At 36.9% G+C, this 25,822-nt stretch overlaps 1 protein-coding gene and 1 pseudogene across 2 annotated transcripts in view; both read right to left on the reverse strand.

Moving 5' to 3' along the window:
- The window catches only part of Dph6 (diphthamine biosynthesis 6), a 120,052-nt gene that overhangs the window by 59,190 nt on the left and 35,040 nt on the right, over nt 1-25,822 (reverse strand). The window lies entirely within an intron of this gene.
- The window catches only part of LOC131909964 (large ribosomal subunit protein uL16-like), a 66,481-nt pseudogene that overhangs the window by 15,435 nt on the left and 25,224 nt on the right, over nt 1-25,822 (reverse strand).

The raw sequence follows: 25,822 nt of genomic DNA on the forward strand, positions 1-25,822 counted from the left end.
TGAGAACTATAACACTACAATTCAGGAATAGAGAGATTTCAGTTTTGCTAAATTTCTAAAAATATGAGCTCATAATCTCTCTCTCTCTCTCTCCTCTCTCTCTCTCTCTCTCTCTCTCTCTCTCTCTCTCTCTCTCTCTCTCTCTCTCTCTCTCTCTCTCACAGACACACACACACACACACACACACACACACACACACACACACACATTCATTTTTTTTCTGAATTTAAAAGCCTATAATGACTACCACTGAAAAAAGTAGTGAAGGTATTTTTGGAAAATAAACTTTAAGAAAACCTACTGAAATACCTAAGCCCAGAAGGAAAGCCCTTTATGCAGAAGGGCACCCAAACTTAAAGAAAAGAGCCCACGGCTAAAAGAAAACTATCGGAGTAATTATCTCCTTATTCAGCCTAAGTCTATACCAGGCTCACTGGTGCTTTTTCAACTGCATGTCAGTCTTTGTCTTAATTTGCACTTCACTTAGCAGCAAAGTCTGAGAGTCCTGTGGCTCCTTCTACTCCACTGGGGGAGGGAGACGAGCGGAAGAGAATAGCTGAATTGTTAGTTATAAAGAGAGAGGTTTGTAGTAGACTCAATGAATAAGAATACAAGACACAGAAATGTGTTATACTCACTCATTGTAACACAAAATTCCCTAAGTCTATTTGACCAAAAAAGGAACAATTATGAACTACGAAGCTTTCAAGCCATATGTGACCACACAGAGCCACATAGTGATAGCAATCTGTTGTAGCAACATCTCATTTTCTTTACGTCTAGGATTATACAAAAGAATATATTATTGTTGTAAATTCATGTGTGCCTCTTCATTCAGGCTATTTTATTCAGAATTTCTCCTCTCTGAGATAGCCTCCTGAGACATGCATCTCATTTTCAAGAAGGTCCCCGAGAGACTTAAGCATACAGTATTTACTTCAGTATGGTATCAACAACATATTGCAGAACATTTCATCTAAAATAATAATAGAAAAACGTTGAGCCATCTTTCCATTTGGAAAAATATATTTGGAAGAATGTGATGTCTGACTAAAGTCACATTGCTTAAACACATTGTGCTATCTCGGCTTGCTTAGGGGAATTTAAAGATACACACACATACACACACACACACACACACACACACGTTCAAGAGTGTAAGAATGAAGACTTGCAAAAGGCCGTATGACAATAGACAAGAGAAAGTTAATTCAGCATATTCATATGGTACCTAGAGTAAAGCAAGTAAGATTAGCTGGCTACCTAGGTTGGTCAACAGGGCAGTGACTAGACTTACAGATAAAGAAACAAAGTAGACCATTTAAGTAGTTTTCTAAAGCAAATTCAACTACTTTTCCAGTGTAATTTTCAATGTGACATGACTTGTCATGATCAACATCAAATATAAGATCATAGTATTTGTTTTTCTGGAAAAATGGAATGTGTGCATGTATGTATGTACACAAGTATAAGTCTATATAAACGTAAATATATATGTGCATATTCATATTTACTATACATACAGATATATAAAGTGACTTACTATAACACACTAGCTTACATGATAACAGAGACTGAGAAGTTCCATAATTTACCATTTAAAAGCCAGGAACCAAGGAAGACCAGGGATCAGTCTGAAGCACTGACAGCCAGGGAGGCAATGGTTGTTCTAATCAGAGAGCTGATGTAGATTTTCATCCAAGTCTAAAGAGTAGAGAATGAGGAGCTAAAAGAGCAGGGCAAGAATGATGTCTGGTTCATAGGTAAGGATAGGGGATGGGAGATGGGAGAATTATTTTTTTCCCCTCTACCTTGTATTCAGGCTTTAAAGAATCAGATAATGCATACTCACAATGGGTAATGTTTTACAATTTATCATATTAAATGCTAATATTGTTCATAAATGTCATCAAAAACACAGGGCACGCACAGAAAGCACCTATCTGTCTCAAAGTAAGTTGGTATATAAAATTAGTTTTCTATTGGTTTCTGTTGTAGGAATAAACACCAAGACCAAAAGCAACTTGGGGAGAAAAAGGTTTAGTTGGCTAATAGATTATAGTCCATTGAGGGAAACCAAGGCAGGAGCTCAAGGCAAGAACCTGGAGGCAAGAGAAGAGGCAGAGGCCTCAAAGGAATGCTGCTTACTGGCTTGTTTCCCTGGCTTCCTTGACTACCTTTCTTATAAAGCCCTGGCCACCTGCCAGGAGTGATACTGGACTGGCATCTCTAACATTTAGCAATCAAGAAAATGACCCCACAGACATGGCTACAGACCAATCTAATGGAGGAAATCTTTCAATTTAGGTTCCCTCTTTTCGGGTATGTCAACTTGACAACAAAACTTACTAACAATTAGCTATCATGGACGATAATAATTTACTTTCTTCTTCTTCTCCTCCTCCTCCTCCTCCTCCTTCAAGTTTTCTATTCATACATTCAAATATCTAACAGCTAATAAATGAAAATTATCTATCAAGTGGTAGAAGATAATTCATTGAAGTTCCTTTCTTCTTTATTGGTCACAGTAATCTCTAGGTATAGGATTTCCTAAGAATCAGAAACATTGTCTTCTCCAAAAGGATGATTTCTGCCATTTGCTACTGACCGATCACTCTAGGTTTGAGAGCAATCGCTGAATTGTTAATAACAAACTTTATAAAGAACTTTAGATATATAAGATGTATTTTTTACTTTTGATTAACAAATCAGAAATCTGAAGTAGAAGGACTGAAGTAACTTTTTAGAGAACATTCAGTTTCTAAGAACCATATGGTACCAGGATCTGAACCCTGGCAGGTGGCTCCCAAGTCATCTTGGAACTGTAGTACATTAGAGCAAAGGCATGGAGAGAAATGAAATCTTCTGTTCTGGCATACTGTGCATAAGATAGAACCTTATAAATACAGAGCCAAATGTACATATTACTTCAATCTTATTTTTAGTGTTATCTTTTACGTAACAGAGGGTATGGCTCTATTTTCTATCGGGAAAACCACCATCTTAAAGCTACTTGTCTAAGCATCTTACACTCATGCTAACTGATCAATAGTCTCTCATTCACAATAAAATAAAACACACTGAGATGATTCTCCTTGATTGAAAAGCAAATCCACAGCCACAAGAAAACCTGGCTGGGGCATTTAAACAACTAAATATATAACTAACAGTCCGTGTGTTTTACATGAAGTATATATGCAAACATCATCACACAAAATAACATAGTCACAATTATGTTATTCTTTAGGTTTTATTATAGAATTTGGGATGAGGGTTTCCTATGGAGTAAACCTGGTGCCTCCTGCATTTAAGTATGAGTTATACCATTAAGCTATGTACCTTCAACCCCATACTAACTTACTAAATGATGGCTAGTTCCTAAACTAGCCTACTTAGTAAGATATACCTGTGAAAAGTACTAAAAAGTAGTGGCTAAAACCCAAGCATTAAGTAAAAGTAACAAAAATAACTATTTAAAAACAAGAAAGCATTAACCTCAATTATTAATATATAATAAGGGAAACGATTTTACAGAAAAGAAGCTAAAGAAGTAGAATGGAATATTGTCAGATCACTGGGAAGTCATTTCGTGCATTCTCAGAAGATGTAAAAGTTCAGTTTATCCATTCTAGAATTTTACAAATTGAATGGCTGCTAAGCAGCTGAAGGCAGGTGGAGTATACAGTGTTAATATACTGCACAAAGGGTGGGTCAGAGCTGGAGTTACACAAGATTCCACCACATTATAAGGAATGGCTTGCAATTTGAAACTCATAAATAGCTTATTTAGGGGAATTTTCTACTTCTGGTTAATTGGAAAATTGAAATTCTGCACAGTGAAAGATGAATAAACGGTAAGGGGATAAATGAGATCCACCAATACAGAGTTAGGGCTTCCAAATAGATAATCAAGGCAAAATGAGGACAAGGTGTGAACTCTATTTCACTACCACTAGAATCCTTAAAAGAACAGATAGGATAGTAACATGCTCACAGACCCAGAAGACCACATGGAAACAGTAGAGTTCCTGTTCTCCCACTTCCCATTAGTGATTTCTTCTCACTATTCTTAACAAACTCATGTTTACTCTTGATAAGGCACTTTCCCAGAAGTAAAACAAAACAGAAAAGCAACAGTATCACCAGAGAAATGCAAATTAAAACCCAAATGCACAGGGTCATACCAGACGATTAACTGGCAATGCTAAGTGCTGCCAAGGTCACGAAACAACTGGATTCTGTTGCTGGTGACAGCACATACTGTTCTGTTTTGGAAACCTATGTAGCAGTACCTATGACATCTCTACATATGCATGCACTTTGACCCAGACTCCTGTGTATCTTCTTAACGAAAACAAGAACATACGGATATGATATGTGATGGTATCTACAAAAATATTCACAGGCATAGTTTCTGTAACAGCTATAGACTGGAAAAGTCCAAATGAACATCTGTGTGTTATTCCAATGTATTCACACACTTGAATACTACATGACAATTAAAATGGATGGAGTATTTCTACATACTATGGAAGAAGTATCACATATGCATAAAGGAAACAAACATGGATTTACAAGCATTATGAGTCCAACTGCATAAAATCTAGTACCATGATAAAATAAATGATGGGGACAAAAATCAGGACAGTAGATGTCTTTGGAGAAGAGACAGTGGTCACTGGAAGCTGGTACAAGAAGGTTCATGATGTCATCTGTAGGATACAATTAGGAGCCACAATGACATTCAATCCAAAGGTTCTTAATGAATTAATACATCCACAGAAAACAGTGTCTATGTGGTAACTTGGCAAATACCTAGAAATAGAGCTATCTTCTTAACTACCATCAAGCATTACCCATCTGCAGCTTGCTTGCACATCACCCTCAGTTTCACTACATATCACAAACCCACTATTTTCTTCTAGACCTGTAGCTACTCACACTAGGCTCTTCTCTCCGGTAGACATCTGGTAGAGATTGGTTCAAACCCATCTCTCAAACAGAGATGTATTGCTGGTAGTTACTAGGATGTCACCAGATTAGAACAACCTCATATGCCCAAGCCTAACTTCCAGAAGCGTCTGGAATCTTTGAGCTGTTTAAGTCATTCTCATGGCTTCTACATTTTTGCTGGATCAATTCTCTTAACTGCAATTTTATGTTAGATAATTTATTTGATTAATGTCTGTAGACACTCATGGCTAATTATGTAATTAATTGGTAATTAACATAGACATTAATTACTAGACTCTAAGCAGATGCTCACAAACAGTGCATCTCTTTACCTTATCACCCCCTAGTAATGAACAGAGGGATTATTATACAATAAGTCCTCAACAAACATTTGTCAAATGAATAAAGTAAAAGATAATGAAGTCAAACCATAAAATAGCATAAAAGCATTAGTGAGCTTCCCTTTATACTACAGTTTCAATTTTTACTGGTTCTCAACAGCGAATTTACAACTATTTACACATGTAAGCAGATTTTTCTGTCCTGCCGGCCAATTCCCAAATAACCACATGGAGACTTATTATTAATTATGAAAGCTCAGCTGTTAGCTTAGGCTTGTTTCTAACTAGCTCCTATAACTCAAATTAACTTATTTCTATTAATTTATTTTCTATTTTGTAGCTTTATTACCTTTTTACTCTGTACTGCCCATGCTGCTTCCTGAGTACTATTGACTCCTTGTGACTCAGCCCTTCTTCCCAGTATTCTCTCTGCCCCAAAAATCCTGCCTAGCTACTGGCCATTCAGCTTTTTATTAAACCAATCCAAGTGACACATATTCACAATGTACAAAAAGATTATTCCACAACATACATATTTGGCAAACTATCATTGGTATTAAAATACAGTATCATCCAGTAGGGTTAAGAATCAGCTCTATTCTCTAAAGCATGGTCTTTTGCATTAAGTCTTCTTGTCTGCTGGGTATTTCCCTTAAGTATTTTATATTTCGTTTGTTTTTTAAATAGTCATATGTGTGTTATAAATTGAGTAAACACATTTCTGTACATGGCTAATTTAGTGCTAGTTAACAAACAAATGCACAAAAACCAAAATAAAATAAAGCAAAGAAACAAAGAACACTATCAGTCTCTTTGTTCTGCAAGTATTTTGCTAAAAGTAAATATTTAAACAAATAGCATCCTAACATTACAAGAATGTAAAAGTCCTATTACAGCTTAGACAAGACATCTAAAACATGGTTGATAAAACTCATCTGTAAAATAATGTCTGTTACTGAGCTATATTCATTCATGTTCAGTATTAGAAGCAAACCTTCACAAGTGACTATAAATTGAGCAGATGCAAGATTGTTAAGTAGAGTATCTTCAGTATGTTAATGACTGTCACCTTCCTTCTCTGGAGAACAATGTCCTGTACCAGTTCCAAGATAAAATATCAACATTCTTAATACTTCCTCAAATCTTTTCCCTAGCCATGTCCAACGGACCAAGGGCTTTCAGTGAAACATAGTCTAAAATAGATAGAGCTGATAAAACATTCAACAATGGTGACAAGACCCCCTCTGTTTTGGGTCATTTGTTTTTTTAACAGAAATCATATATTGGTCCTAGTTTCTGCTTGCCCTGTCTCTTCACCCCTTTCTCTCTACTTTTGTTAGACAAACCAAACCCATTTTTGGGAAGACATATTAAATTCACTTGTTCCTTGATTATAATAAGAAGCAGAGTTTTGATACGGTTATGAACATATCACTGAAGCATACATTTAAGACTACCTGGTCTCGAAAAACCAAAAAAAAAAAAAAAAAAAGACTACCTGGGACTCGTCTAGTCCTTCCCTTCGCCCATTCCACATTTCTCTACCTTCCAGGAAGTGCAGCTAAGGAACTGTCACCAACAGAAAACACTTGCTTCTTCCTTTATGGGATAACTCATTCCTACCTAATTCCAAACAATGGACACCTCTCAAGTGTTTTAATTATTTTTACTACCAAGTCTACTGGTTAATTTTCTGTTATTGTTGTAAATAACCACTACAAATCAGCTTTAAAACAGGTAAGATTTATTTAGTATCACTGTCTTAGACCTTTCAGCCCATGGTTAGGAAGTCCTATTGCATATCCACTGTGGTGAGGGAGCAAGCAGGCTATAGTGTAGTGTGTGTGGTGGGGCAGAACTGTTCACCTCCTAGCATCCACAAAAGGAGAGAGAAAAGGAAATTAAGAGACTAAGTTCCTACAATCCTCTTCAAGAGCATGCCCCCAAGGAACTTGGACCTCATTTTAAGTTGCACTTCTTGAAGTAGGTACGGCCTCTCAAAAGTACAAGCCAGGGATTGATCCTTTCAACGTGGGCTTAAGGGGAAGAGTCACATTCAACCACACCATAAAGTTTTACACTGCATTTTAACACTGACTCCTGCAGCCCAGGCTATCTGGCCACATTTTCATTTAGTCTCTTGTCCTATGATTATTATACCTAGATGCTCTCAAAGCGCATGGGTAATTTTGTATCTTATATGTACTTACATACGGACTCCAGAACTTAAGGCTACAACAAAACTGTTTTACTGGGATAGCCATTTCCAGCTAATTCCCTTAGCACAGGAAGTTCCAACAGTTGTTATTCTGTGAAAAAGCCAGCCAACAATGTTCTATTATTCGTTTTTCCTTTTTTCCAGTTATATAATACAATAGTACACACTACCCATACTTATGTGCAATTCTTGTTGCCTTATCAATTTCACTTGAAATTCTATGAGTAGAAGCCAGTGGAATAGTCTTGAAGGAAGGATTTCAGCACTTATACAAAAAGTGGACTAAGCCTCCCCACTTTCTCCGCACCAAGTTCTGATTGAGAAGCTATTTGGTTACAAATAGATGAGTCTGATGTTTGTCATTCTCACCCCAAATGAGGAACATTTTCATTCAATGTCTAAGCAAGCCATCTAATTTTCATTTTTCAGGATAATGAATACATGAGATGCCACCACATAATTAGCACCAGAATTACTCCCTATGATACTGAAAGGATTTTTCCCAGGATGCTGACAGATTCTCTACTAATCAAAAGCTATGTTTCTTTGTTTGTTTGTTTTTATCAGCCATGAGTTTTATCATTTCTATGAGCAGATACAATCAATGAATGGGTCATTGAAAACTAACTGTTCTCACCTTGCCAGTGTTTTCGGGAGACTAACAAGGATTCCACCATAATCCAAGTCAGTTTAATCTGACATTTACTCTTTTTCCTGAGAGCTGCATCTGCTGGCAAGCAGTGCAGTGATCACGGAAAAGGAGAAGGTTAAGACTGCTGTTAGAAGAATGCTATTACCTCAGGAAGCTTCTTGTGATTTAAATAATAGTTCAATCAATTACTGTATAAGCAGTGTGGGCTATGCCTCTGTGTACTTGTTCACACAAAGGCTAAATTTCCATTGCTTTGTTCCCTGGTATTGTTTATTCATTTAATGACAACTAGGCTGTCCAAAAAGCACCATGCACATTTAAATGTGCTGTATCATACAGATTTTTGTCTATTAGAAATAAGCTGCAAACCAAGTTCTAATATAGACTTCTTCTGAGAAAGCTAATTTTTAAAATAGTGAGATGGGACTTGATTTGACTAGTCATGTGATTTTATCATTTTAGAAGTGTTATTCCTTTCCCCTTTGCCTTCTTAGGTGTTTTCATATGTAAGTTATTTTCCCCAGTACTATAGTGACAATTGATAATAGGAATATGATAAAACATTATATAGTTTCTTTCACATTTTCATCATTTCTCTCTTAATACTGTGTTCTGTGTCTTTGCAGCACAGCAATGGACCTGGAGGTTCTGAAGCTCTCCTGCCTGCACAAGTGTTTATTCTTGGGCATTAACTCTAGTGTCAGACACTCAGTTATTTCTTAAAACCACTAACATGGGACCTACTTATGATATATGTAAATTCTTCTAGGAATCTACCATCATATACAAATCTCACACACACAAACTTGAGTATTACAACCTTCAATTTCTTACTGAAAATGAAAACTTTAGAAGCTATTTAGTTAATCTGAATACTGGAAATTTAAGTTCAGAGTTTGCTGGGCTTTTTTGTTACCTTTTGTTTTGTTTTGTTTTAAATAGAGCAAACCTATCTCTGTATAAAATTTTGATTCTATTTTCTTCATTAATAAGCTTCAAAAACACAAATTACTATACTGGATAATTTTTATCTTTATGAAAAAGTAGAAATCTATTCTGATTTAAATTTCATTCACATGTTTTTATGTGTGGCTATACTTCAGGAGTTTTTCTAACCAGAGTAAAAAGGACTACTTAATTTATCAGAGCTGCCCTCAACTCTGACCTTAACCTATCTAATTTAAGATCAGATTCAGCACTCTCTAAAAGCAGTTCACTTTTAATCATCTAGCTGGAAGATGTTTATAATTTGACTCAAGCTTTGTGCTAAATGACCTAGAATCATGATGTTTTAATTTTTGACTGGAAAAATATTCAAAACAACAGTTTAAAAATGCTCAAAGCATGGGGTGGGATAACTATTGAATGTCTTTTTATGTGAGTCAATACTCAATTTTAAATGCTGCTCTAGGATTCTCTATGATTATAATCAACATATGACCATTCTTGGGGGAATTATTTGAATAGATATTTCTCTAAAATATGGAAACAGTCAACAAGTATATGAGAAAATGCTCAGAATCACTAATTTTTGGGGAAAACAAACTCTCACCTCAATTAGAAAGGCTATAATAAAAAGCCCCCAAATAAACTATAGTTTATTTAGTTAATAACTAAAGCTGGTAGAGGCAGAATTGGTGTGAACGCAAATTAGTACAGTGAATATTAAAAACAGCATGAAAGGGCCTGAAAAACTAAAAACAAATCTACCATGTGATCTGGCAATGCTACTCCATGGCATGTTTCCAAAGCAAATGAAATGTCTGCACTTCCAGGTTTATTTAGCACCATGAACTAAATAAAGCATTATATATCTATGACAATACCTGTGAATGTAAATATGTGCATTTATACATAATAGTGGCATACTGCAGTGGAATATTATTTAACCAAAAAAAGAATGAAAATTTGTCACTGTGGCATGGAACAGAAGTATATGGTTAAGGAGAAAAGAAAGATCTAGACATAGAAAGATGAACTGCATGCTCTTGGTCAAATATGGAAGCAGGATAATTAGTTGTATAGCAGTAGAAAGCAGAATAATGGTCACAGAGGCTAGGACAGGAATGAGGTGTTAAAAGTGGGGACCCAAACTGAATTACAGAAGAAGGATTAGGTTAAAACTTCCTAAAATACACACACACACACACACACACACACACACACACACACACACACGGAAACAAAATTGATAAATAAATTTGACCATTTCTCTTTGCGCATATATATCCAAATTTCACATTGTATTCCATAAACATGTATAGTTAAAGTACATCAATTACTTAACTAGATAAAGGCAGTGTCATATCAAAACCAAGATGTTACACAAATTCATACATCTCAAATTTAAACATTCGTAAGACAAATATTTTTGAAGTTAGAGGATCATGTGAAGATTGATCTTCTCTATTTCCTAAATGCTAAACTCTTCTTCAGTCAAAAGTAAACAGACATTAAGAAAGGAAACTAAGGAAGTATTCAGTGAAGTCCTGTTTGTTAACACAAGGAAGGGAACACAGAATGAAGTGAGGCCATACTCTCTCAAGTTCTCCTGCTTGCCACTGCTCCTGCAGGCAACCCAATCTCTCCTGCTCACAGTTTTAACTGCACTGGGGAGACTATACCATGAGTGCTCCTTTTGTCAGGACACTGGACAGTCAACAGTTAACTCTTTGGTGCTGGTACAGTCTTTGTAACAGAAAACAACACCAACCCGGCCAGAGTATTTTAATAAAACTTCTCAATTATTCAAGTGGGAAAATTGCTTAATAAAATAAGCAATAGGAAATTATTTAAAAATCAGTATTTGAAAGGTACTTGTGCAAAAGTATGTTTTTAATGCATTTAAGCATGAATGTGAGTACCTCTTTTATTTAATGCTGTTATCAATATAGAAGTCGTAGCTTTGATTCCATATGTCATTCTCCTGAATGGTAGTCTTTCATCATTGACATTTATGAAACTATCATTAAGATGACAACTGTATTATGTTTTGTTTGTTGCTCTGAAAATGTCACCTTTAAACAGGTGTGTTCATTTACATTCCTACTCATTTTGTATTCTCCTATCTAAAGTATATAAAGTCATCTTATTTTTATGTGGCTTTGATGAAATACCCTGACAAATGCAACGTAATGGAGAAAGGACTTCATTTTGTATCACAGCTCCAGGTTAATAGTCCATTGTGGCAGGGAAGTTATGGTGGCAATTGCTCACCTTGAATCAAAGTCAGGAAGCAGAGGGAGAAGAAGGTTGCTACACCCTTCTCTTTCCCCTTTTTATTCACTCTTGGACCTCCATCCATCTACAGTTGGCATATCTCAATTAACCTAATCAAGATAATCTTGGTTACTCATGCCCAGAGGCTACTCTAAAGTCCTAGATAATCCCTCCTGGGCATGCCCAGAGGCTTATTTCCTAGGAATTTCTCACTCGTGTTTTATCCACGGGGAAAATTAACTTAGACACTTGTCCTCACAGAAACTTGCCTTAGTCCATCATGATTCCTGGAATTCGTTATTTGTGTCTTCACTGATGAAATATATCATTGCACACCCATGAAAAGTAAATAAGTAATGTGCTTCCTAAAAAGTGCCCTTACCTACAGAAGTCACGTTTGCATTTATTGTAGCTGAAATTCTAATGTTAAAATGCTCCTACTCCAAGCAACCCTCTGACTTTGGGTAGTTTAGCAATCTTCACTCTCCTTTCCTTACCATCATTCATTTACAGTAAATCTTCTTGCCTTCAGGGAGAGGGGGAAATTGAAGATGTCAGAGGGACAAGGCTTCATTTTTCTGTTTCTCTTCTCTAAATTCACCACATTCTGCCCAGAGCTAACTCACTGACTGCACTTTCCTTTTGCTATTTCCAAAACCTCTGGATTTTGTTCAATCAGCTTTCACATTTCTGATCAATACCTCCAAGAACTCCTCATAGTTTACAATTTTCACAGCTTACAACCATATCTAAAGCTCTTTCATCTTACAAAGTTACTTATTAGTCATGTCCTTCTTCTTATCAAGACTCCATGGGGGACAATCTTTTGTTCCATCATAGCACTCTCCTAACACAGCAGCTCTGTGAAGTAGATGGTTTTTATCTGCATTTTCTAGATGAGAAAACTTTTCCAAAATCACACAGCAACTACACGACCAAGTCCAGATTCATCGTGGTACATAAGCCATCCTGCTCATACAGCTGATCTAGTTCTTTGTTGATGATCTCCACCATCAATTTACACAGTGCTGACTTCAACATGCTGAGTGTTACTGCCTGCTATTTATGTGTCCAACTTCTGTCTTAGATACCATGGCTGGCCATAGCACCTCTTTTTTTCTTTTCCAGAAGAATGATTTTATTTTATTTTTGTTTCCTTTTTTTATTAAGAAATTTTCTATTCACTTTACATACCAACCACAGATTCCCCCCTCTTCTCTCTTCCCACCCCCCCAGCCTTCTCCCACAACCCATCACCCATGCTCACATTTTCCCAATCAAGGTCTCCCATGGGGAGTCAGCAGAGCCTGGCACTCTCAGCTGAGGCAGGTCTAAGCCCTTCCCCTCTGCACTAAGGCTGTGCAAGGTGTCACACCCTAGGCACTGGGCTCCAAAAATCCCATCCATGCACCAGGGATGGATTCCGATCCCCCTGCCTGGGGGCCTCCCAAACAGTTCAAGCTAAACAACTGTCTCCCGAATCCAGAGGGCCTAGTCTAGTCCTATGGGGGCTCCACTGCTATTAGTCCACAGTTCATGGGTTTCCACTAGTGTGGCTCGTCATCTCTGCATGGTTTCCCATCATGATCTCGACATCCCCTGCCCACAGAATCCCTTCTCTCGCTCACTGATTGAATTCACTGATTGAATTCACGGAGCTCAGCCTGGTGCCCAGCCGTGGATCTCTGCATCTGCTTCCATCAATCACTGGATGAAGCCTCTATGATGACAGGGTATTCACTAGACCAGTCACCAGAGTAAACGAGTCCAGGCACCCTCTTGACCATTGCCAGTAGTCCAAAGTGGGATCATCCTTGTGGATTCCGGAGAACTTTCCGGGCACCTTCCTACTCCCATGATGTCTTCATTTATCATGGTATAGCTTATGTTGGAGAGGATGTGGAGCAAGGGGTACACTCCTCCACTGTTGGTGGGAGTGCAAACCTATACAGCCACTCTGGAAATCAGTATGGCGGTGTCTCAGAAAAATGGGAATCAATCTTCCTCAAGATCCAGCTATACTACTCTTGGGCATATGGCCAAGGAATGCTCAATCATACCACAAGGGCACATGTTCAACTATGTTCATAGCACCATTATTTGTAATAGCCAGAACCTGGAAACAACCTAGATGCCCTTCAATTGAAGACTGGATAAAGAAAATGTGATACATATACACAATGGAGTACTACTTAGCAGTAAAAAAACAATGATATCATGAAATTTGCAGGCAAATGGACGGAACTAGAAAATATCATCCTGAGTGAGGTAACCCAGACTCAGAAGCTAACAGTATCTACTCACTCCACAGTATGTACTCACTCATAAATGGATATTAGATGTAAGGCAAAGGATAACCAGACTACAACCCACAGCTCCAGAGAAGCTAGCTAACAAGGAGGACCCTAAGAGGAACACATAGATAGTCCAGTGAAGGAGAAATAGATGAGATCTACATGAGCAAACTGGAAGTTGGGTAGGGGATAAGGAGGGCAAAGAATGGGCCATAGAAACTCTTATAAAGGAAAACTTTTTCTTTTTCTTTTCTTTTTTTTTTTTTTTTTTTTTTTTTTTTTTTTGAGACATGGTTTTCTGTGTAGCCCTGGCTGTCATGGAACTCAATCTGTAGACGAGGCTGGCCTCTAACTCTAAGAGTCACCTGCCTCTGCCTCCTGAGTGCTGAGGTAAACATTTAATTGGGGCTGACTTACAGTTTCAGAGGTTTAGTCCATTAGCATCATGGTAGAAAGTATGGTGGCGTGCAGGCAGACATGGTGCTATGGTGTTAGAGAAGGAGCTGAGAGTTCTACATCTGGATCCTCAGGCAGCAGGAAGAGAAATGCCACACTGGATGTGGCCTGAGCATCTGAGACCTCAAAGCCCACCTCCAGTGACATACTTTTTCCAACAAGGCCACACCTACTCTAACAAGGCCACACATCCTAATAGTCTCACTCCCTATGGGCTATGGAAATCATTTTTATTCAAATCACCACATTATACTTCCTGGCCCCATAGATTTAGAGCCATATAATAATGCAAAATTCATTTTGCCCAACTTCAAAAGTCCCCTGTAGAGGGAATTTTCTCCGCTTCTGCCCAGCCTGGAGATCTGGACAAATCTCTCCCACCTGAGTCCTGCAGCTGTTTGGTCTCAATTAAACACACAGAGGATTATATTAATTTCCAACTGTATGGCCTATGGGACAGGCTTCTTGCTAGCTAGCTCTTATAATTTAACTCAACCCATTTCTATTAATCTATATGTTGCCATGTGGCTGTGGCATTACCGGTCTGCTGGCGTGTTGCTCCTTGGTGGCAGGCTGGCATCTCTTCCGCCTCTGCCTTTCTTCTTCCTGTCTCTCTTGGATTTCCTGCCTGGCTATAACCTGACTTGCCATAGGCTAGAGCAGCTTCTTTATTAACCAATCATAGCAACACATATTCACAGCGTACAGAAAGGCATCCCACAGCAGTCCCCATAGTCTACATCAGTCTCAATCTTGTTTATAAGTCCAAAGTCCAAAGTCTCCTTGGAGATTTACACAATCTCTTAACTGTAATCTGCTGTAAAATCAAAACGAAAAAGCAGATCCCATACCTCCAACACATAATGGCATAGGATATACATTACCATTCAAAAAAGGAGGAAAGGGAACATAAATAGGAAATACTGAACCAAAGTAAGACCAAAACTCAGCTGGGAAAACTCCAAACTCTGCATCTTCATGTCTGATGTCAAAGTGCTCTTTAGATCTCCAATCCCTGTCAGCTTTGTTGACTGCAATACATTTCTCTCTCTCCTAGGACTGGTTTCTGTTAACTATGTTAGCAGCTTTCCTAGGCAGGTATTCCATGGCTCTGGCATCTCCAAAATTTTGGGGTCTCCAAGTCAATCCAGGCTTCACCTTCACAATGCCATGCATTGGCCTCCCTAGGCTTCCATGCAGGGACCCCCCTGACACATACCCATAACCCCTTTCTTCTGTTCTTGACTCTAAAACCAGAGCTAAATGGCCAAAGCTGCCAAGTTCTGCTGCTGGGGCTAGAACGTGGTCCCCTCATTCATTACATCTTCACCAGCTTTCTGTTTTTGATAGTTTCCTTCATTGCCTAAGCTTGACTGTCCTGAAACTCACTCTGTAGATCAGGCTGGCCTCAAACTCAGAGATCTGCCTTCATCTGCCTCTAGGTGCTGAGATTTAAAGGTGTGTGCCATCACAGCCCGCCCTAAGCTTTTCTTTAATTCCTTTTCACAAATCAGAAGCTTAGATGGGTGGGTTCTTGCCCCAAGGTCACTATTCCTTTTCTTTTATTTAACATCAGGCTTTTCTTTAATCTTTTTATCTTCTTGAACACAGTACTTAGCTCTATTCCACTTCCTGGTGCCCCTTTTTTCCTTGAACTATACTTTTAGTATTTTTCCTTGCTCAGCTTGTTCCTTTTCATTATAGATCTTCATAAGAATGAACCTAATAACCACAGGACAGAGCCAATACTAGGCTGTTTTGAAATTTCCCCTGCCGATATAACTAATTCAAAACTCTTCAATTTAGTCCCAGGCAGACTTTCAGACAAGGGCAGAAAGCAGCCATGTTCTTAGCCAAAATATCACAATAATAGTCTGTAGGCCATTCCTCTCCTCTGGAACCTTTTGAGCCAAGCCCCACACAGTTCAAATCACCCTCAAAAACCACTGTCTTCCATGTTCCTACTAATATGGCCCATTAAGCTCCACTTAAAGCATTCAACTGCTTTTCTAATACAAAGTCCCAAAGATCACATTCCTCCAAACACAAGCCTGGCCAAGACTAGCACAACAGTACCCCAGTCCCTGCAACAAAAAGCCGTCAAGTTTGCTTAACTGACAAGCTTCCCCTGACTCCACAGTCCTTACCGTGAAGGTCTGCAGACTCCTCAGAAGGTATTCATGGCTTTTTACAACTACTCCCAAGTCCCCTCACCCTTACTTCCTACTTGTACTTATACACAGTCTAGTCACAGCAAACTTGAGAGCTATGTACCATATTGTCACATTCCTGTCCCATGAAAAATGCAGTGCCAGTGACAGAAGTCATTCATCTCTTGAGAAGTCATTTCTCATCTGTGTTTCCCCACTGCCCACCAAGTGCTTTCCTGATGTCAAAACCAATCTCTCACTCTTCTATATTCCCACAGCATTGGTTTGAAAAAGAACAACTCTACCACCACAATTAGGTGCTATATGGTCATTCATCATCTAGATGATGCATTCCAGCAGAACTGGCCATTCCTTCACTGATGCTGGAATCTAGGAATCATGTCCATAAAGTCAAGACAGCTGTCATATGTAACACATTTGATGAAGGAAAGTATGCACTTCTTCTTTAACAGTTAAAACCAACATATTCCTTGTTATAAACGGATGTAGTAGCTTCGTAAAAGGAATAAAAGACTCTATCTTCTACAAGATATCTCTGCATAAATAATAATAAACTACATCAAAGAAAAGAAAGCAAAAAAAAATCACACCTGTCTCTAGCTCACACGGTTTGAGTACAAATATTATAAGTATTATAAAATATGCTCATGAATCCAAGGGTAAAGTGTTCGGATCAAGAGCCTCACAGCTTCAGCACCTCTCACATGTCTACAGTACTATAGTATGGGCACTGGTACGCCCAATGACAGCCCTTACCAAGAGCCCTGTTTATACAAGTATAAATCTCACAGCACCGTACGCTCAAGGGCTCACAAGCCTGTGGTGCACGTGTTTGCCTCCTGCTACCTCCTCCCTGCTACCAATGTGGAGAAGGCACTGCTCAGCTTTGCTGGGAGGAGTAAAGGGGAACTGAAGAAGCAGGTCTTTGAAGAAAAATTGAACCAGAAAGCAACGTGAATTCAACAAATCTATAAACAGTTGTTTATTTTGCAGCCACTTCTCTATTCTATTGAGAGAAAGAAAAACAGACAAAAACAAACCTCACAGGTTCAAAATAAGGTGTCGAGAAGAATGCAAGCCAGCACAGGTGATACTGAAGCTATACTATTTTAAGCTATAAATGAGAACTCAGTTAAATTAAACAAAACAAAACAAAACCTAACTGTTGAGTACCCTCATCTATACTGAGCTTATCTGGTGTGTGTGTGTGTGTGTGTGTGTGTGTGTGTGTGTGTGTGTGTGTGTGTATGTGTGTGTGTGTGTGTGTGTGTGTGTGTGTGTGTGTGTGTGTGTTTCAGTGTCTCACACTGGCCTCAAGCACTATATTCTCCTGCCTCAGCCTCTTGACAACATTGTCTGACAGAATATCATCACCTTGCCTGCACTTTGCATTCCCACAGACTGGCCTAAAGTTCAGAGTGCAAACAATTCAACATTTAATACAGGTAATGAAAAATTACCCCAGAGTCAGTCACCAAACACCAAAGCAACATTAATTTTGCTGATGTAGACTAAACAAAAGCAGGAGTCATTGGGTCTTTTAAACTTTTACTGTTTTTCTAGCCTCAAACAGGAAAAGCATTTTGGAAATACAGGGCTCATTAAAGAAGCCCTTTCAACCATTGTTAGGACTCAGGATTTCTGCCTTCTATATGGAACTCTAAGAAGAGATTTAGTAGTCATTTTCATTTATATGTTTCAATAGTTTATAATCTTATCCTATAAAGAGAACAGCTGACATCTGACATCAAAAAGTTTGACATTGCAGAGTTTACATAGTGTGTCAAATCATTGGCAAGCTGAAAATACAAAATGGGAAGGAAGACTGGAATTAGATAAGGAAAAAGCTCAACACGTACAGTTCGCTTTTCTTTCTGCATCCCCTAAGTCCATATTTTATTTTACTGTGAACTTGTGGTTTAAAATAAATCAAAATTAATTAATTTGAAGTAATACTAGTATTAACTCACCAAAATATCTAAACAAAAATAAGTCTCTAGGAATGTTTTAAAAAACTAATTCTCAGTTTGAAAAACAGTATCTCCATGCTTTCCCACATTAACAAGGAGCAGGTAATAATGACTGCTTCTATAACAATATTGTCTTTGTTAGCACTGCTCCAACAGAACTAAAGATTTCCTGATTACAACTTTGTAATTTAAGTCAACTGAAAAGATTTCTGGGGAAAGGAAACAAAGAAGAGCCTGAATGCCAGCATTTAAGTGGACTGTATTACCTAAGTTTACTCTTCAGCCTGGGACACTGTAAATAAGAAGGGCTGTGACTGCACAGCCCATGCTAGGTCATGACCCGCTCTCAGCTCCCACTGTACTGGAAAAGGGAAAGTTGTGCTGGAGTCTCACATTCATAGGCTTCTGCTTCACCTTCAGGCTCCTGTGATCACAGAGGGCCTCACAATGAAGTGTTCGCTCTGTACTGTAGCTCATTGTCACCATTTTTAAACAGTTGCTTTTTTATTGTAATGAGCCAATTATGAGCTAGTCACTCAAGCAGTCATTAACAATAGATTTTTTAATTGCATTTTTAATGAATTTTATTTTGGATAAAAGCCCTTAAAAGTACCTATGGCAAAGGGTAATCATACATTGAATTAACTGCAAAATCTGTTTAATAATGACTTGTCTTTTATTTACTACAACAAAATAAATTCCAGTGAGAGTGCTAAAAAACTGACAGTGTCAGAGAAAAGAAAGGCTGGGGGTGGGAAAGACAACTGTATTCTGCACTCTTAAAAATGAAAAACAAGAATATGCCTTTAGTGCATTCTATTATCTACTTTTTGTTTCAATTTTAAGGTTCAATTTTTATTTTGTGAACATGTATCTTGACTAAATTTAAAAATTAGATTTATTAACATCACCCATAAACTACTGATACTTCAGATAATTATAAAAAACCCTGAAATTCAAAAAAATAAATTTAATGTACTCACCCTAAAGATGGATTTATTGGCAAGCTATGTTAATTTTTTTAAATCGATTTTAAACAAAACCCTATCATATAAAAATTTCATCTCAAGATATTTTATGTGCATATGAGTAGAAATGTTTTATGATGAAGATAAAAATAATCTTAATGAAAATTCGAATAAGCATAGTAATCAAACTAGCATATACCTATATATATATGTAAAGTTGGTTGTAGAAATCTCCTAAGTTTGTAGACAGATGTCTGAATACCAAAACTATGTGAATATTTCTAGGAACAATGATGTAGAGATTAGCATTACAAATTTTAAGCACTAAACAATTTTTAACTAAAAATTTCAAAAAAGTACAAAGTCATTTAAAACACTATTCTATTCATACTATATAGTTCTGAATTACTGACATTAATTAGGTACCATTAAGCCATAATTAAGAGCTCTCTAGACAACATGATTTAGTAAACCATTAATTAGGAATTTTTAAGGATATATGGTATTAGAAGATCTTCTCTAGAGGTCATGCATGTCATACATACACTGGTTAGGTTTTAAAGTTTTTAATCTGTTAAAATCACTCATGTGTGCAATACATACACAAAATACGTAAACATATATTTGTGTGTAAGAAGCTGGTCCTAAAAAAGTGTCATTAAGCCCTCTTATTTTGTTAAAGGAAAAACAAAAACAAAAACACTTTCTTGACTGTTCAAAATCTTTAAAACCTTACATTTTCTGACTTCAGAATGGGCTGACTGAAAGCACCAGGCTCTGAGGAGAACTGCTCAGCCTCTGGTTACTAATCTGCAGGCTGAATGACAGAGTGCCTAGGGGCATGGGGCTGGCATCCCACACAGGGTCCCAATGTGCTTCGGCCTTGGATAGCTACATTCTGCATGCCAGGACTTTGCCCAACAAAAAGCAGAAAGGCCTTCAGAGCCTTTCTTCTTCTACCTGAGATATGCCATTTAATTAAGGTAATCTCTCTTTAGCTTAAGTTTTAGTAATTTTGAGGCTGATGGAAAATCATCACGTCTATGCCCCAGAATGGAGTAACTAGTTGTTCTAGCACTTTCCTTAACCAAAAGGCTTCTTTGCAAGGCATAAAGAAAATGAAAGAAAGTAGTGCCATACAATGCTCAGAAATCTTTAAAACCTGTTTTATTTAAAATAAAGCAAAACAAAACTGTACAATTCAAGGTTTAAGAATTCAATTTAATGAATCTAGTGATTTCCATTTCACTAGGCTTATAGTTTTTGTATGATAAAATATGAATCAAACATGCACCTCAAACCACTTTGTAAATTACTAATACCTGATCTTAAACAAGGTAAGGCTATGTTTTAGCAATCAGATACAAACAATGTTCTCTTAATCCTTTTTACTGCCAGAATGAAACATCTTTTAAATCAAGATAAAATCACCACATTATGAATGTTAATATCATTCTGAGAAATAGAATTTCTTGTGAGTAGAAAAGACCATCCCTTTAGGGAGAAATGTTGTGTTAAAGTGGATTACTCTCTTAGTAGTATAATGGAATGGCTCCTACCTAGTCCCAGATGGAAAATCAAAATCTGCATTTAAATGGAAATATTTTAAAACAGATAGGACAAAAGGAATGCCTACTTCTTTATATTCTAAAAATCCAGAATGACACACAAGAACTTCTGGGGAAGGCTTTAGCTCGATGATTTTGCTTCCGTGTTCCTCTCATTTCTATGAAAAGCCTGCAGCATAACATAATTTCACAGCACTGTGATTAACACTTAGTATATGTGTCTATTATATCAAATTTGCAAATGGGATCAAGAAACTGGGCTGTACAATTACAAGAAACAGATATGTGGTTTAGGCTTAGGTAGAGCTAAGAATGAGCCCTTCATTTTCTTCCTATTTTTAACCATGGTGTTTTATAAGTAATTCTTACGAGGCAATAGCAGTTTGCTGAAATCAAATAAAATCTGAGTTTCTTCAGCATTGATTCAAATCACCACTATGGTTAGAGAAAAAAAAGCAGCAAATGCCAGGCAGTATTGTAACAACTGCTCTCTGCGACCTGAGAAGATTATTTTCAGTTCTTCAACAGTTAGGGCAATTTTCTTAAATCCTCAAGGAGCCTGACAGCACTGCACATTTCTTAATGCCTGCATTTACTTTTACATTATAAAACAATAAAACAGCAGGATAATGTTCATGCCGTTTAGAGACTTGTAACATTACCACAAATAATTCTACTGTATTATGGCAAAACATGAGCTTTTTAAGTGTAGGCTGACTAAAGAAAAGGTAATCTATATTCATTGAAATCACAGAGACAAATAAGGTTGAAAATATAACTTAAATGTTGTACCTAGTTCTAAAAGGAGGTTCGAAAAGAAAAAAAAAAACACACACACTGGATAATTTTTTTGCTCTAAATTAAAATACAATTAATCTTGAAGCAGCACTTGCTGGTATGGGAAAAGTCTCCAAGTCTTTCTACTTTGAGTTTACAGTAGGAATATGTGCCCTCATCTGCTACCTGAGATATCAGCCACACTGGAGAGTTCATTTATTTTTCTCATGAATATTGTAAACCATATTTTTACCTCAAAGACCCAGGTGTTTTGCTGATGGTTGAACGTGACCATTAGACTGCTCTGAGTAGGCTAACCTGCAGAACTTGGTCAAATAATCTCTTTCTGAAAGGATTGCACCTTCTAATGATACTGCAGGTTCTGATACAAGTTTGCTGCAAGTTCTGCCCAAGTTTGATTAAGAAATTCTGTAACTATGTCCATTTAAAAGACACAGAGGACATCTTATTGAAAAGCACAGCACGGGCAACTGCTTCTGCAGGTGTATTGGGTGACTGTCTCACTTTCAGCGGACATTCATTTAAGTATGACTGAATGTGATTCTTCAGGTAGTAACTATAGAAAAGATAAAGAATAACAGCCATTCCACTCAATAGCTTAGTTTTCAGATTATCCTAGGACCTCCATCTCTGATCCCAATTACCTATCTTACCTCCCATCTTTCACTTTCATCTTCCTCTCCAACTCCTAGAAAAGTATTCAGCCATCAATGGATGATGGTAGTCCATAAAAATCTAATTATAAAAAACAAATACGCCGGGCGGTAGTGGCTCACGCCTTTAATCCCAGCACTAGGGAGGCAGAGCCAGGCGGATCTCTGTGAGTTCGAGGCCAGCCTGGTCTCCAAAGCGAGTTCCAGGAAAGGCGCAAAGCTACACAGAGAAACCCTGTCTCGAAAAACCAAAAAAAAAAAAAAAAAAAAACAACAAAAAAAAAATACTACTTTATTCCATCAATCATCTACAGTGGAATATTCAAGAAGTTGTATGCAGGTTTACCACAGAAGACCCAAAAATCATAATTTCATTTTAAATCCTTATGGTTAACATTATCTAAAGTGTAGAAAACTGAGGAGGTAGAGAAATCAAGTATTTAAAAAATCCTTGTAAATCTTGGGATTCATAGCTATTGTATAAATAAACTGCCCTTTAAGCCCAAATATTCTTAATACTAGGGAATCTGACTTCCCAATGTAAAGTTTTAGACAAATAGCAGCATCACTGAGGCATGTGTCAAAAATCCTCCATATGCACTAGCTAACTCAGAAACTGACGTTTTAATAAGATTCCAAATGATGTAGCTGCATGAAGTTGAAGACTCTGCAGTCAAGGGGTGGAACTGGTTCCCCATTACTCTTCACTGTGAGTTAGAAAACAGCCAGGATCAGAACAACCTGTACTCATAAAACCAGAAACCTCAGAGATGGCTACATCTTAAGTGATGAAAGAAAACACTTCAACACTGAAATTAAACAAAGAACATGCTCTCTTTATATTTAACTCTTAAAAAGCCATCAATGTGTGTATATGTACACATACATGCTCGTATGAAAAAGGAAAGAAAAATAAAGGACATAAAGAACCGGAAAAAGAGGAAGAAGAAGAAGGGGTGCCTGGAGCTCTCCTGGTTGGTTAAGTATACATATAAGTGTGTACAGTAGAACGCTAGAAAAGAAGCATTCTTCAGGCACCCAGCTGAAGAAAAGCAGTACCATTCCTTCTCAGCAACACTTTCTCACATACATAAACACACAGGTCAACACACATGCATGCTCACATGCCTACTCATACACGTGTATGTTCACACACATAGAGCATTCCTACTCAGTCAAGTCATGCAGCGGTAGAACTTTTATCACAAGCAAGAAACTACTCAGAATAGCATTATTAAAAACGTGTCTCCAAAGCCTGTGTTATCTAGTTGCATAACACAAGAAAACATGGTAAGAGCTAGTTCTGACTGTTGGAGACTGACAGTCAAAGGTAGTTATATCATCAAGTGTGTGCTACATTAGTGTGTTCCAAACTTAAATAATGATTTTGTAATAGTTATTAAAGTAAGCATTGATTTGTTCTTATGAAAAGAATGAATACAGGACGAAGTCTAGGAACTGAATTAAAACAATGGCTCCATGGGTTTGTTTTTATTATTTCTAATGTCAAGGAAGAACTGCCAACACTAATAATAAAAGTTAACAAGAAAATATGGAAAGCACAAACTATTCTCTATGATAAGCAGGGGACCTAAAACGATGGTTCAAACTTATAGTAATAATTTGTATGATGTTAACTATCCCTGAAATGTTACATTTGATACAAAACACACATACTCAAAATGATTCCTATGACTGACTCATTATATCATAATTTATTCACTGAGGTGAAATTAGAAATCATGTCTGAATGCTCTTGAAGTTAATGATGCTAATAGAAAATAAGTCAGCTGACAGAAAAAGGAACCTAATGGAAAAACAAAGTATAAGTAACATCATACCTATAATGCTTAAAAACTTCCATGCACATGTATATATATATATATTTGTATCCACTTCCAGGGCACATTATAGTGTGTAGTATACTAAAATTCATCCTATTTGTAGATGGTTATCTCTCAGAGGTAGTCCTATCAAATTACCAGAACCTGACTTTTCACAAAGTGGGGGAGATCCTCTTAGGCTTTGAATCACATAACTTAGCAATTTTAACACACATCTCTCTAGAATAAAATAAAGTCAAACATGGGCAAAATACTATTTCTGACTTATACCCTCCAAATCTTAGGGACTATAAAAACAGATTCCAAGTTAAGGTTTTTCAAGTGAAGAATGCTTTAGAATTTCAAAATATAAATAATCAACATATAAATGGGCATAATATTTACGCAAAACAACTATGCAGTATATATCAGTGATCATAGAAATTATCAACATTTTTAATTCATCAATTGTCTGGAAATACATACTAGAGTATTAATTTTTAAATGGCAATAATTTATGCACCCATACTAATGTGCTATTATTTATAGTAAAAATTACATCCAACCTAACTTACAAAATTAGGGAATCATTAAAGAAATTATTATACAGCCATGTGATAGAATATTAAGTAGGCATTAAATTATATTCATAAAGATTTTAATGGCATAGAAAAATCCTTTATATTTTGGTTTTAAAAAGACAATGTACAACATATACACATGCACACGTGTATATATAGATGTGTTACATTAAATATATGTTAAAATATGTCAAAATATTAACTCTAAGTGGTTAGCTTTTGAGTAATATGTCCATATGTTTTACACATTTATTTATTTTCTTTAATTTAGAAAACAAAAGTGTGCTAAATGACAAAGAAGACCAAGAAATATTTAGACCATATGAAAGAGGCATGAAGACTGAGCATGAGGACCCTAGAAAGTTACAGTGAAACTAATCCACTAAGTCAAGAACTTGTGGGGCTCAGCACTGTGGCACACTGTAATCCTAGCTAGCACTCAGGATGTAGAGGCTGAAGGATTGAGTTCAAAGCCAGCCTGGTTACACCAAGATGGAGGTCACTATAAACTACAGGAGACCTTGTCTCCCCAAACCAAAAAGACTTAATGGTTATACACAAAGAAATTAAAAATTAAAATAATGGATAAACATAGTCTATATGAAAATCCAGTAACTAGACAAAGAAATCCAAAATTTGTCATCAAATGGTAACATCACTTTGTGAAAAAATATCACCTATAGTGAATTATTAAAAAAATATACAATCCTTATTTAATGGCAGCTTATTTTAAATTTGAAGTGATTATAAGGAAATAAACTAGTTACTATCCACAAGACAACAAGCTTTACATATCCTAATTCTGTTTACTATGAAAGAGACAGAATATTCTTCCCTTTTCACAATTACGGTTTAAATAGATCTTTAATTTGCCCAGATAGTGAATATTATACACTTAAATATGAATGCAAGTAAACTGGCTTTTTACCAAAAAATATTTCAGCTACTTGGCTAATGAGTTAAAGTCTTGTGTAACAGACCATTTTCCTCGTCTCTTTACTTAGAAGCTTGTTTGGTTGCAAATGCTTTATAATATTTCCATTACAGATGGTTTGATTAATGAGTTGATCCAAAGCTGATAAGGCATGAAGGAAAGGGTGTGGGACTTTACAGTCATACTAAATCTGGTAGGTAAAATGGAGAATTGAGTGAATGA

Source organism: Peromyscus eremicus, chromosome 4 (assembly GCF_949786415.1).
Source record: "Peromyscus eremicus chromosome 4, PerEre_H2_v1, whole genome shotgun sequence".
Taxonomy (NCBI): Eukaryota; Metazoa; Chordata; class Mammalia; order Rodentia; family Cricetidae; genus Peromyscus; species Peromyscus eremicus.